Here is a 12,902-nt window from a genome sequence, read left to right as displayed (position 1 = left end):
ATTAATGGAGAGATTTATTGAATTTTGAAATTCAATGATTCATTTCATTCAATTTTCGGAATTGAATTTGAAATGAGGAGTTTCAAGTGTGTTCCTTAATAGAGTGTAAATGCTCATTAAGACTATTAATGCTAATTAAGTGTTTTCATTGGATTAAAATACTTAAGCACTTTTCTCTTCATTTTTTGATATAGTTCTTCATTCTCCTTGCTCTTATCCTCTCTTGGCCGAAATCCTTTCTCTAGGTTACTAGCATAACCTATCTCCATTTTGTGAGTTTGTGAGACAAACAGACGCTTGTTCATGTAGATACCGTGAGGAGCGAACGTGAGATCGTGCTATGATCCGAGCTGTCGGGAGATTATGTGCACGCACCCAAGGTATAACCTCTTATCTTATAATCTTATGAAAAACTTAGTATATTTTTTTTCCCTTCGCATGAATCTCTTGGAAGGAACTAGATGATTTCCGTTGCGCATAAGCGTGTTTAGCGCTTTAATTCATTACATTGTCGCCCACAAACAGTGACATTCATGTGCTCTGATTGCCCACTGAATGTAAGATATGATAAATTAAATAATAAGTGTTATTGGAGAAATAGTCTTATTAGATTTTCTAGGAATTTTTAGAAATTTTTTGGGATTTAAACGAAAGTCATATGACTTATTTACGGGGATGAATTGAATAGATATAAAGAAAGTTAATTTGTAATATCCATTTAGTAGGAGTTGATTGAGAGATCAACTTAGGGTTTAATTTATTAAAACCTAAGTTATTGATTATAAAAGTTATTTTTTTTTATTTATTCTTTGCTCTCCTCTCACTCTGCGCACCGGCTCTCCCCATCCCCTCTCCCTCTCGCTAATCTCATCTCCATCATATCCCTAATGCCGCATCGCCATTTCTCCCGACCCGATGCCATAGCCACGCCACACCAGTTGCCAGCCATCGCAGCGCCGGTTGTCGTCGGCCGCTTCTTCCACGCATAGGAGAATAGCATAGTCGCGTGCGAGATGCCAACGCCCATTTCCCCTCTCGTCGCCCTCTTTCCGCGATCATCACCGTTGGCACCCCACTCCTAACTCCCGCCGCCACCACTTCACGTGAGACCAGCGCAGCGACGTTGATGTCATCGGCCACCGTGAGAACACTAGGCTCGTTGTTTCCTTCATCCGTGCCGAGCCAGACATCCATCGCCGCTCCTCCCTTCACGCAAGGCTGGGTCAGCAGCAGGCTGTGTGAGACTCACCGGCTGCCCCTTGTTCCTTTTTCATCTACCATTGCCGGAGAGCTAAGGTAATGCAAGGGAGTTAGGGTTGTCATCCTCCCTCACATCAACGGTTGCAAGAAGCTGTCGCTGCTGCCACAGTGAGTTACCACTCTTTGCCCTCTTCAACTGTGCCTAGCCAACCAGTCATCGTCGCCTCATTTGTGTCATGTGCCATATCAACCACTGCTGGAGCAATGATTAACTACCGAAGAAGAGAATCATGGGTCATGGCGGGGGAGGAAGGGGCCAAATAATAGCTGGTATGTCCTTTATTAGTTGGTTCTTTGCCCATGGATATTGTTTCTATGCTAATAATGATTACTATTAGTTCGATTATTCTTAGAGCATAGTTGGGATCAACGGTGCCAAGGGGATACGTGGGGAAAACATCTTTATTGATAAAGGACATTGATATAGGACGAGCGTCATGACATGAGATTTATTTGACACGAGCTACATACTAAGAGATTTATTTGACACAAGCTACAAACTGAAGGCGGGTCCTTCTTCGGTAGTTTATATAGTTCTTTAAACTTAGTGCATGGATTATCTGATAGATTAGATTATTTTATCTTGACTCTTCTTATATTTTATCTGTGCTTGATACTTATATGCTTGATCTTTGAGATACTCTTTTTATTGTCTATACAATCTCATTGTTTGATATTCTTATTATGTAGGATACACACATGTATGGTATGTACAATAGAAATTTGCATTATGGTTGTTTATATGTAGTAGCATACACACATGTATGGTATGTATTATAAGAGTTATCATGCTGATTATGCATATGCTAGTGCACACGTTCTTAGGTGTTGCTACATATTCTATACGTTGTTGGTAGATATTTGTTGGATCTTTTTATGATATAGGTATATGTGATTGATGAATCATGTTGAGTATTATTGGAGGTATCTAGTCGATTAGATCTGTGTTGTGGAATGTGTACATGTGTCTAGTGTATTTTTGGATGTATCTTATTGATTATATCTATTTTGTATGTGCACTCGTGTCTATTATGTTTATTAGAAGTATTATGTTGATTATACTCATGGTATATGTGTATATATGTTATGTGAGTATTATTGATAGTGTATTGCTGATTATACCTACATTGTCATGTGCACACGTGTCCAGTGTGTACTGTTGGAGGTATCATTTTGATTATACCTATATCGTGTGTGTCGGGTGTGTACTATTGGAGGTATCATGTTGATTATACCCATGTGGTATGTGTACACATGTCTGGTGTGTACTATTGGATGATCATGCTAATTATACGTATGTTGTGTGTGCTCACGTGTTTGTTGTGTGTGCACGTGTATTGGGTGTATTATTGGTAGCATCATGATGATTCTACCTATGTTGAGTGTCTACATTGTGTTGTTGACTGTATATCCTGTCAATTAAGTCTCCTACGAGTGAGTTACTAACTATGATGTTGAGAGAGGTGACGGTGACTGTCAACTAAGTCTCCTACTTGTGAGTGACCCACTACGATGTTGAGAGAGTTGACAGTGATTGTGATATGTATGCCCTGTCGATTAAGTCCCCTACGAGTGGGTGACCGACTATGATGTTGAAAGAGTTGACAATGATTTGTCAACTAATTCTCCTACTGGTAAGTGACGCATTACCATGTAGAGAGAGTTGACAGTGGAGTTGATATGCTTGCTGGGTTATTATACCCTTGGTTGCCCACAGTGATATGTGGTAGAGTGATCTCGCGCAGCCCGTAGCTAGATAGATACTTCTTTTCTGCCTATAGTGATCTATAGTAGAGAAATCTCGCGTAGACAGGGATCCTGACATTTTGAATTGCCCATAATAATCTGTGATAGACTGATCTCGCACAATCCCTAGCTAGATAGCTAGATATCTTGGTCACTTGTATTTCTTATGGCGGGGTGTAACTCCCACATATGATGGTTTACTTGGGTTGTTACACCCTAGGCTACCCATAGTGATATGTGGCAGAGTGATCTTGCGTAACCTGTAGTTAGATAGCTACTTACTGTCTGCCCACAGTGATCTGTGGTAGAGTGATCTCGTGCAAATAGGGACCCTAACATTTCGAACTGCCCACAGTAATCTATGGTAGAGTGATCTCGCGCAGTCCCTAGCTAGATAGCTAAATGTCTTGATCATTTATATTGTTTGTGGTGGAGCATTGCTCCCACATATGTTGTATTGCTTGTGGTGGAATATTGCTCCCACATATTGCGGATTGTCTATGATGGAGCGTTGCTCTCACATACTGTGGATTGTCTATGGTGGAGCATTGCTCCCACATACTATAGATTGTTTATGGTGGAGCGTCGCTCCCACATAGGATATATTGCTTGTGGTGGAGTATTGCTCTCACATATGACGTGTTCTTATGATGGAGAGATGCTCTTACATTTGATGATCTATTACTGTTTTATCATATATAGTTATACTGCCACATATATTATCCAGGTGTTATGAGCAGGTTTGTTGTTGATCCCTAGTGATTTTCTAACTATTATATTGTGTGTGTTAGACCGGTACTGGTATGTGAGTTTATTATGTTATATATGATCATGTTTTTATTTTCCTACTGAAACTATATATCTTTGATCGTGTAACGCTTTTATCTATGCATGACCATATTCTTATTGCCCACTGAGTAATCCGCACTCACCACTCCTTGTACTGATTTTTTTTTTTTGCCAAGTAATAGGTAGATGTTGGAGGAGTTACATGGAGGATCCTAACTACTAGTCTTACGTCACATCCGAGATCCATTTTTTGGTTATTTCGCACTGTATTATTCTTACTTTGTTTTTCAAACTTGGTGTGTAGTGATTTGACTTGCTTTTGGATTTTAGCCTTATGGCTCCATTTATTTATTTTTTTTGAGTTTGTATTGTGGTGTAAATCATGCCAGCATGCAATCAGTGTTTTGTCTTACATAGTTTGTGTTTGTACTAGCCATGTAGGCCGAGTAGTTTTATTATCTTTCGCTGTATTCTCTATTTCAGTCGTGTGGGCTGCCTATATAATTGTGTGATTATGTTTTTTTTGTTCCAACCGTGTAGGCTGAGTATATAACTGCACGGTTGTGTATGTTCCAGTCGTGTATGTTCCAGTCATGTGGGTTGTTAATTATTTCTTGTGTAGCCTTGTGATCTTGTATTCATGATTCATTTGTCACTGCTACAAGGGAGGTGCTATGCGATTTTCGTCAGACAACCTTACCCTCAGGGCGCGACACTGGACCAGGTAGTGGTAGCGTGTATTGTTTCCCAAAGTCAATAGCTGAGGAGCTAGATAACTACCTCGCCCTATCCGCCCACTGGACCAGATGGTGATAGCGTGTATTATCGCCCAGAGATAGTAGATACCCTAACTGCCCACGAAACTCATTCGTGGTAGCATGTTGTTGTGTGCAGTCAGGATTTGTTATATGTTTGTTATATGTTCGTTATGTGCTTGTATATGCTGAGTTTAAGCAGGTGATTTTAGATGTACGATATGTATTCCCGATTTGTTAGTTATACTTGGTTGAGCAGGTTAGTGTAGTGTTATGTTATTAGATATGTTTTTAGTTAGTAGGTGATTATGTTGAGACACTTATGTTGGTTAGTAAGTACTTTATCTGAGACTGCATCATTTGATCTCCTGTCAATATATTATTCATGCACTATCTTATTCTATCCATTGAGGTGTTGTACTCATTACCCTTTGCTTTTCCTTTGACTTTTAGGTTAGCAGATAGAGGAGGTGTTGTATCGCTCAGAGGTCCTAGCTGTCAGTCCCACTTGAGTTTAGATTTCTATTTGAATTGTTGGTGTACTTTCTACTGTTTGAAAATTTTGTTTTCTTTTTGTATCAGATATTTATGTTGTTGGTTATGTTTTTGGTTAGTCTAATATGATCACATGTTCATGCATACATATACACATCATCTTTAATGTGTTTATTGATTTTATATCGCATTGGAGTTTGTGTGGGTTTGAATTTGTTTGATATAGATTATTTCCTATATTGTCACTAAGGGGTACCGTTCGGTTTGACAGACAAGTATACCCTGAGAGCATGACAATTCCAATTTGTATTCAACTCATAATGTATCTCTAGGTTTCATAAACAATCACTTAGAATTTTGCTCAACTCATAATGTATATCCAAAACTCTAAATATGACCTAGAGATATTGAAATTTTATGAAACAAATTTCTATGAATTCGTATTGTTCTCCTAACTATAAAAATGACCTCATCCATAATTTTGACTAAATCAATTGATTGTGGTAGTTTTTTGAAACACAAATTAATTCTTATACAAATAAAAAATTGTCACACTTAATTTATTATGTCAAAATTATGGATGAGGATTTTTTTATGATTAGAAGAATAATACGAACTCATAAAAATTTATTTCATGAAATTTTGATATCACTCAGTTCATATTTAGGTGTTTTTATTTTTTTTATTTTTTTATTTGAATCTGGGATGAATCCTAGATTCATCCCAAATTCTGGGACAAATCCATTATTCATTCCAAAATCTGGGACGAATCCAGGTTTCATCCCAGATTCAAATAAAATAAAAAATAATTAAAAAAATTAGAAGGCCTTAATATGTACCTAGAGATATCGAAATTTCATGAAATAAGTTCCTATGTGTTTATATTATTCTCTTGATCATGAAAATGACCTCATCTATAATTTTGACCCAATAAATTGAGTGTTATAATTTTTTAACACAAATTAGGTCATATACAAATAAAAAAATTACCACACTCAATTTATTATGTCAAAATTATAGATGAGGTTATTTTAATGATCAAAAGAGCAATACGAAGCCAGAGAAATTTGTTTTATGAAATTCTGATATATCTAACTCCATATTTAGGCATTCTATTTTTTTATTTTTTTCCCAATTTGGGATGAATCTAGAATTCGTCCCAGAATTCCTCCTAGATTCTGGGATAAATTCTGGATTCCTCCCAAATTCTAGGACGAAATTGGCGACAAAAATCCTTCGTCGCTAAAAAAACCCTAAAATCTACCCAAGTCACAATCCCCTTTCCCTACCCCTATTTACCTTCTCTTTGTAGCGGCAGAATCTACCCAAGACATGATCCCCTTTCCCTACCCCATTTTCCTTCTCTCTGCAGTGGTGGCAACGATGGCGATCTCCAACGATTGACTCGATAAGACACCCTCTCTCCTTTCCCCTCTTCCCTCTCCCCTCTCCCCTCTCCCCTCTCCCCTCTCTGCAGCTGGTCATAGCCGGGGCGCGTCTGGCCTTGGCAGGCCGCGACCATCTGAGGCTAGCCGCGGCTGGCCCTGGTTGGCCACGACTGCCCATGGCTAGGTAGTAACTTCAGTGGTTGTTCTTGTTCTTGGTAAATGTTTGTTAGTGTTTGTCTTTATCTTCATGGTTCTGTCCCCTCTGTTTGTTGTCTTATAGGTACAATCATTGAGCCTCATTAATTATCTCTTTCTGTGTTAGATTGGAATATGGGTGTATGCTTGTTTGCATTTGAGATAGCTAAAAGTCGCATAGTAGAATTGACTGTTGTTGGAATTTCTAGAATATTCTATTTTTTTCGAGTGTAAAACTGCTACCTTTGAATCCCATGCCACGGATCCGTGCGAAGAAATAAAATTTTGATAAACCTTCACGTACGAGTTTTCTAAGCCTAGATCTACAAGATAAGATCTTTACCCTTGATGTAAAGCCCTTCGCGTAATCCCGCTCGTCCTAGGTTCGTCGGATCTCGAGAGTATCAAAGTAGATACTCCTCTATGTGTATCCACACAAGCAAGAGATGGAGAAAAACCACACAAAAGGTGTGCTAGCACCTTTGATGGTCACGGCAAGGAGGAAGAGAGGGAGAGAAGAAAGCTTGGAGGAAGAAGATGGAGGTTTCAAAACAAAAAATGAAACTTCTCACTTGAATGAAAGTGGCCGACCACTTTTTGGCTTCTAAACCCCCATGGAATATCAAGAGTTAAGTCTCTTGATCTCCTCCATGAGATAACATTTGGTCAAGTCAAACTTGACCAAATGAAGAAGCCTTGATGATGTGGCATTGGTCAAGTCAAAGTCAAGTCAAAACTTAACTCTTCATCTTCCTACTTAAGTCAAGTCAAACTTGACCACTTCTCTCCCTTGGTTGATATAATCTAACCATTGGTTCAAGTCAATTTTAATTTAATGAATCTCTATTCATTGAATTAAATTAATTAAATGAGTCTAAGTCCAAATTAGACTCACTTAACACATGAACCAAATTGAGTCCAACTCAATTAGCCTAATTTGGATTACTCTTAATCCAATTTGGTTCATCACATGAACCTAATCCTTTAGGTTCATCAAATGAACCCAATCTCCATCTAATTGCCCTTTGTGTGTGACCCTATAGGTTCTTATAACGTTGGCAATGCTCCTAAACCAATTTAGAAGCATAAGTAATGAGTGGTATCTAGCAACACATCATTACTACCCAAGTTATAAGAATGTTGAGATCCAACATCACCTTGTGACTACTAATTGTGACTCCTCACAATATATGATAATGTCCTTCTATCCTAGACATCTAGATTGATCATTGTGAGGCATAGACCGTGTCATCCTCTAATTAATCTAAATCTTGAACTCCAAGTAGACTCACTCAATCAAATGAGCTCAATATCTCATATTGACTCATTTGGGCATGACCATGCACTTCGTGGTCTCACTCTATCAAGAATATCGATGTCACTCCCGTCATATAGGAGGGATAGATCCCATCTACATCACTCACATCCCCCCTCATAATTTGTTACATACCCAGTAATCGCCTTTATAGTCTACCCAGTTACGGGTGACGTTTGCGAAGCCAAAGTACGTAACTCCTTATGTAGGGAACCATGGTGACTTCAGGTCCAAGGGCTAGTAGTCATACTAATAGCCACATGAGAAAGTATATGACACTCATATAACGATCCATGATACTTTCTCATGGCGGGTCATTCAGTATACATTCTTCAATATATACCCATATGCCAACTTGATATCTCCATATCCATGACTTGTGAGATCAAGTCATCGAGTTGACCTACATGCTAGTCTCGTCGCATTAATATTGTCCCTGAATGTTAATACTCGACTAGGAATGATTAAGAGTAGTGTTCCTTATATCATCTCACTATCGATTCAACCAATCGATTGATATAGGTAAGAACCTTCTACTCAAGGATGCTATTATACTTAGTTATTTGGCACTAATACAAGTAAGTATAATAACCAAAATAAATATCTTTATTTATTTACAAGAATATGATACAACGAGTTAATACAACAATCATCAAATGATTGGCTCTAGGGCTCTAACTAACAATCTCCCACTAGCACTAGTGCCAATCAGTGTAAGCTCTAAGCCCCAATGACCTAGTGTGACCATCATGCTTTCTCTGTGCCAAAGCCTTGGTCAAGGGATTTGCGATGTTAGCCTCTGTAGGTACTCTACAAATCTTCACATCTCCTCTCTCGATAATCTCTCGAATGAGATGGAAGCGCCGTAGTATGTATTTGGTCCGCTGGTGTGAGTGAGGTTCCTTAGCCTGCGCAATTGCTCCATTGTTGTCACAATAGAGCTCAATAGGGTCAGCGATGCTAGGAACCACCCCAAGTTCAGTGATGAACTGCGGATCCAAACTACCTCCTTTGCTGCTTCTGATGCAGCAATATACTCGGCTTCTGTCGTAGAATCAGCTACTGTGTCCTGCTTCGAACTCTTCCAGCTCACAACACCACTATTTATGCACATCCTGATCGGTCTGGAAGCTGGCATCACTGTAACCCTTTACAGCTAGCTCGTCATCGCCTCCATATATTAAGAAATATTCTTTAGTTCTTCTCAAGTACTTAAGAATATTCTTGACCGCTATCCAGTGACTTTCACCTGGATTTGATTGGTATCTGCTCGTCATGCTCAAAGCATACGAGACATCAGGACGAGTACATAGCATGACGTACATGATAGATCCTATAGCTGAGGCATAAGGGATCTGATTCATGCGGTCTCTCTCCTCTCTAGAAGAGGGATCTTGAGTCTTCGAAAGACTCACGCCATGTGACATCGGTAGAAATCCCTTCTTGGAGTTCTGCATGGCAAACCGTAGAAGTACCTTGTCAATATATGTACTCTGACTTAGGCCAAATAACCTCTTAGATCTATCTCTATAGATCTGTATGCCTAGAATGCGGGATGTTTCACCTAAGTCCTTCATTGAGAAACAAGTCCCTAGCCAAGTCTTGACAGACTGTAGCAAAGGGATGTCTTTCCTAATGATCAGAATGTCATCCACATACAATATGAGGAAGACAACTATGCCCCCTACAACCTTCTTGTAGTCACAAGGTTCATCTTCATTCTTGATGAAACCAAACTGTTTGATTACATCATCGAATTGAATATTCCAGCTCCGAGAAGCTTGCTTTAGTCCATAAATGGACCTATGCAGCTTGCATACTCTGCTAGTATGTTGTGGATCTACAAAACCCTTAGGTTGTGTCATGTACACATCCTCGAGCAGGTTTCCATTCAGAAACGCGGTTTTGACATCCATCTGCCATATCTCATAGTCATGGTATGCTGCAATAGCAAGCATGATCCGAATGGACTTAAACATCGCTACTGGAGAAAAGGTTTCATCATAGTCAATACCATGAATTTGTTTGAAACCTTTAGCTACCAAGTGACCCTTATAGATAAGTCCATCCATGTCATTCTTTCTCTTAAAGACCCACTTACACCCGATGGGTTTGATCCCTTTAGGTGGATCAACCAAAGTCCATACTTGGTTAGTGTACATGGATTCTATCTCGAATCTTTTCTCGGAATCTGGTCTCATCACAGCTTCTTGATAGGAGGTGGGCTCATCCTCTATAAGCACAATGTCATCATGGTCAGACAAGAGAAATGAATATCTCTCAGGCTGACGACATATCCTATCAGATCTGTGAAGAGGTATGTCTACTTGAACTGGTTGTTGTTCCTCAACTCCTTGTGGAACAACATCATCCACAACACTTTGTGATTCCAGTTCAACTTCCATCGAGGCTTCAGTGCTATTGTTCACATCTTTAACTTCTTCAAGATCTAACGTACTCCCACTAGTCTTTCTAGAAACAAAATCCCTTTATAGAAATACCCCAGTCTTAGCCACAACTACCTTGTGTTGACTGAGAATGTAGAAGTAATATCCCTTAGTTTCCTTGGGATATCCGATAAAATAGCACTTGTTGGATTTGGGTCCCAATTTGTCTGAGACTTGACGTCTAACGTAAGCCTCACAACCCCAAATCCTCATAAAAGACACATGGGCATCTCTCCCAGTCCATATCCTATATGGTGTCCTTATTACAGCCTTAGATGGAACTCAGTTGAGAATGAAGGCTGCTGTGTTTAGAGCATAGCCCCAAAGGAATGTAGGAAGATCTGTGTGACTCATCATAGACCGTACCATATCTAATAGGGTATGATTCCTCCTTTCAGATACACCATTCCACTATGGTGTTCCAGGAGGAGTGAGTTGGGATAGAATCCCACACTCAGCTAGATAGTCACGAAACTCATGGATAAGGTATTCCCCACCTCGATCTGATCGAAGTATCTTAATACTCTTGCCAAGCTGATTTTGTACTTCATTCTTGAATTCTTTGAACTTTTCAAAGGATTCTGATTTATGTGTCATCAGGTACACATAACCATATCTACTGAAGTCATCAGTAAATGTAATGAAGTACCTATAACCACCTCTAGCAGTGACATTGAAAGGGCCACATACATCACTATGTATAAGACCTAACAAGTCAGTTGCTCTCTCACTGTGCCCACTAAAGGGAGTCTTGGTTATCTTGCCTAGAAGGCATGACTCGCATGTCTTATATGATTCAAAATCAAATGAGTCCAACAAACCATCTTTATGGAGCTGGGATAAGCGCTTGTCATTTATATGACCTAAGCGACAGTGCCAGAGATAGGTTTGGTTCATGTCATTTGACTTGAACCTCTTGGTACTTATGTTATAGATAGCGCTCTCAAAGTCTAGAATATAGAGTCCGTTCATCAGAGATGCACTACAATAGAACATATCATTTAAATAAACTGAACACCATTTGTTCTTTATTATAAATGAAAACTCTTTCTTGTCCAAACAAGAAACTAATATAATGTTCTTAGTTAAAGCAAATACATAACAACAATCATCTAACTCTAATACAAGCCCAGAGGGTAGAGATAGAAAATAAGTCCCTACAGCAACAGCAGCAACCCATGCTCCATTGCCTACGCGTAGGTCCACCTCGCCCTTCGTCAATGCCTGCTATTTCTCAGCGCCTGCACATTAGTACAAATGTGAGAAGCACATCCGGTATCTAATACCCATGATAAAGAAATAGATAGATTGACTTTTATAACATATATACCTGAAGTGGAAGTCTCACTTCTCTTCTTCTTAAGATCTTCCAGGTACACCTTGCAGTTCCTCTTCTAGTGCCCGGTCCGACCACAGTGGAAGCAGGTAGCATCCTTGGCGACCCCTCCTTTAGGCTTCAGTGTTTTGCCTTTACCCTTGGCTTGGGACTTTCCCTTGCCTTTATGCTTGCCCTTACCCTTGTGTTTCTGAACCATCAGAATAGAATTGGGCTTAACCTTCTTAAGGTTGAGCTCAGCAGTTCGTAACATACTAAGCAGTTCAGGCAGTGACTTGTCAATTCCATTCATGTTATAGTTCATGACAAACTGACTGTAGCTCTCTAGCAAAGACTGCAAGATCAGGTCATTTGCCAGCTCTTGGCCAAGTGGGAATCCCAACCTCTATAGATTCTCTATATACCCAATCATCTTGAGTACATATGGACCTACGGGAGCCCCATCTGACATCTTGCACTGAAATAGTGCCCTTGAGATCTCAAATCTCTCGTGCCATGCTTGTCCCTGTATAGTTGACGAAGATGTTCAACTATATCATAAGCACCCATTAACTCATGTTACTTCTGAAGTTCAGAGTTCATGGTCGCGAGCATTAGACATGATACATCTAATACGTCGTCTTGATGCTTCTTGTAAGCATCTTTGTCTGCTCGCGTGGCATTGGCAGGAGGAGCCTCCGGAATGGGCGGCTCCAGAACGTACAGTTTATGTTCTTGGGTGAGAACTATTCTCAGATTCCTGTACCAGTCCAGGAAATTTGCTCCGTTGAGCTTATCCTTGTCAAGGACAGAACACAGAGAGAAGGTGTTTGTGTTTGACGTCATGGTAATCTACAACAGGAAAAATACAGAAAATAAATAAACATCATATTCTAGTAATCACTTAATTAGGCCTTTTAATTAAATGATGCTCCCACTGAATTCTATAATTTGTGTGGGACAAGATCCACATCATACTACGCCTTGAGTTAGCTTTGGCTAAATCGCCCAAGACTTAGTATGATCGGTAGGTAACTAATTACCAATTATATCTCTATGCAACTCTTGTTTATAGGATCAAGATCCGCATTTATATTAAAACTCGAGTTAGCTTTGGCTAATACGCCCAAGAGTTAATATAAACGTGATTGTACCTATATACCAACCATTGGAAAATGCCTATAGTTAAACTCGATC

Source organism: Zingiber officinale, chromosome 8A (assembly GCF_018446385.1).
Source record: "Zingiber officinale cultivar Zhangliang chromosome 8A, Zo_v1.1, whole genome shotgun sequence".
In the NCBI taxonomy this organism is placed as follows: Eukaryota; Viridiplantae; Streptophyta; class Magnoliopsida; order Zingiberales; family Zingiberaceae; genus Zingiber; species Zingiber officinale.
The sequence above is the reverse complement of the archived record's forward strand: the minus strand, read 5'-3'. Positions refer to the sequence as shown.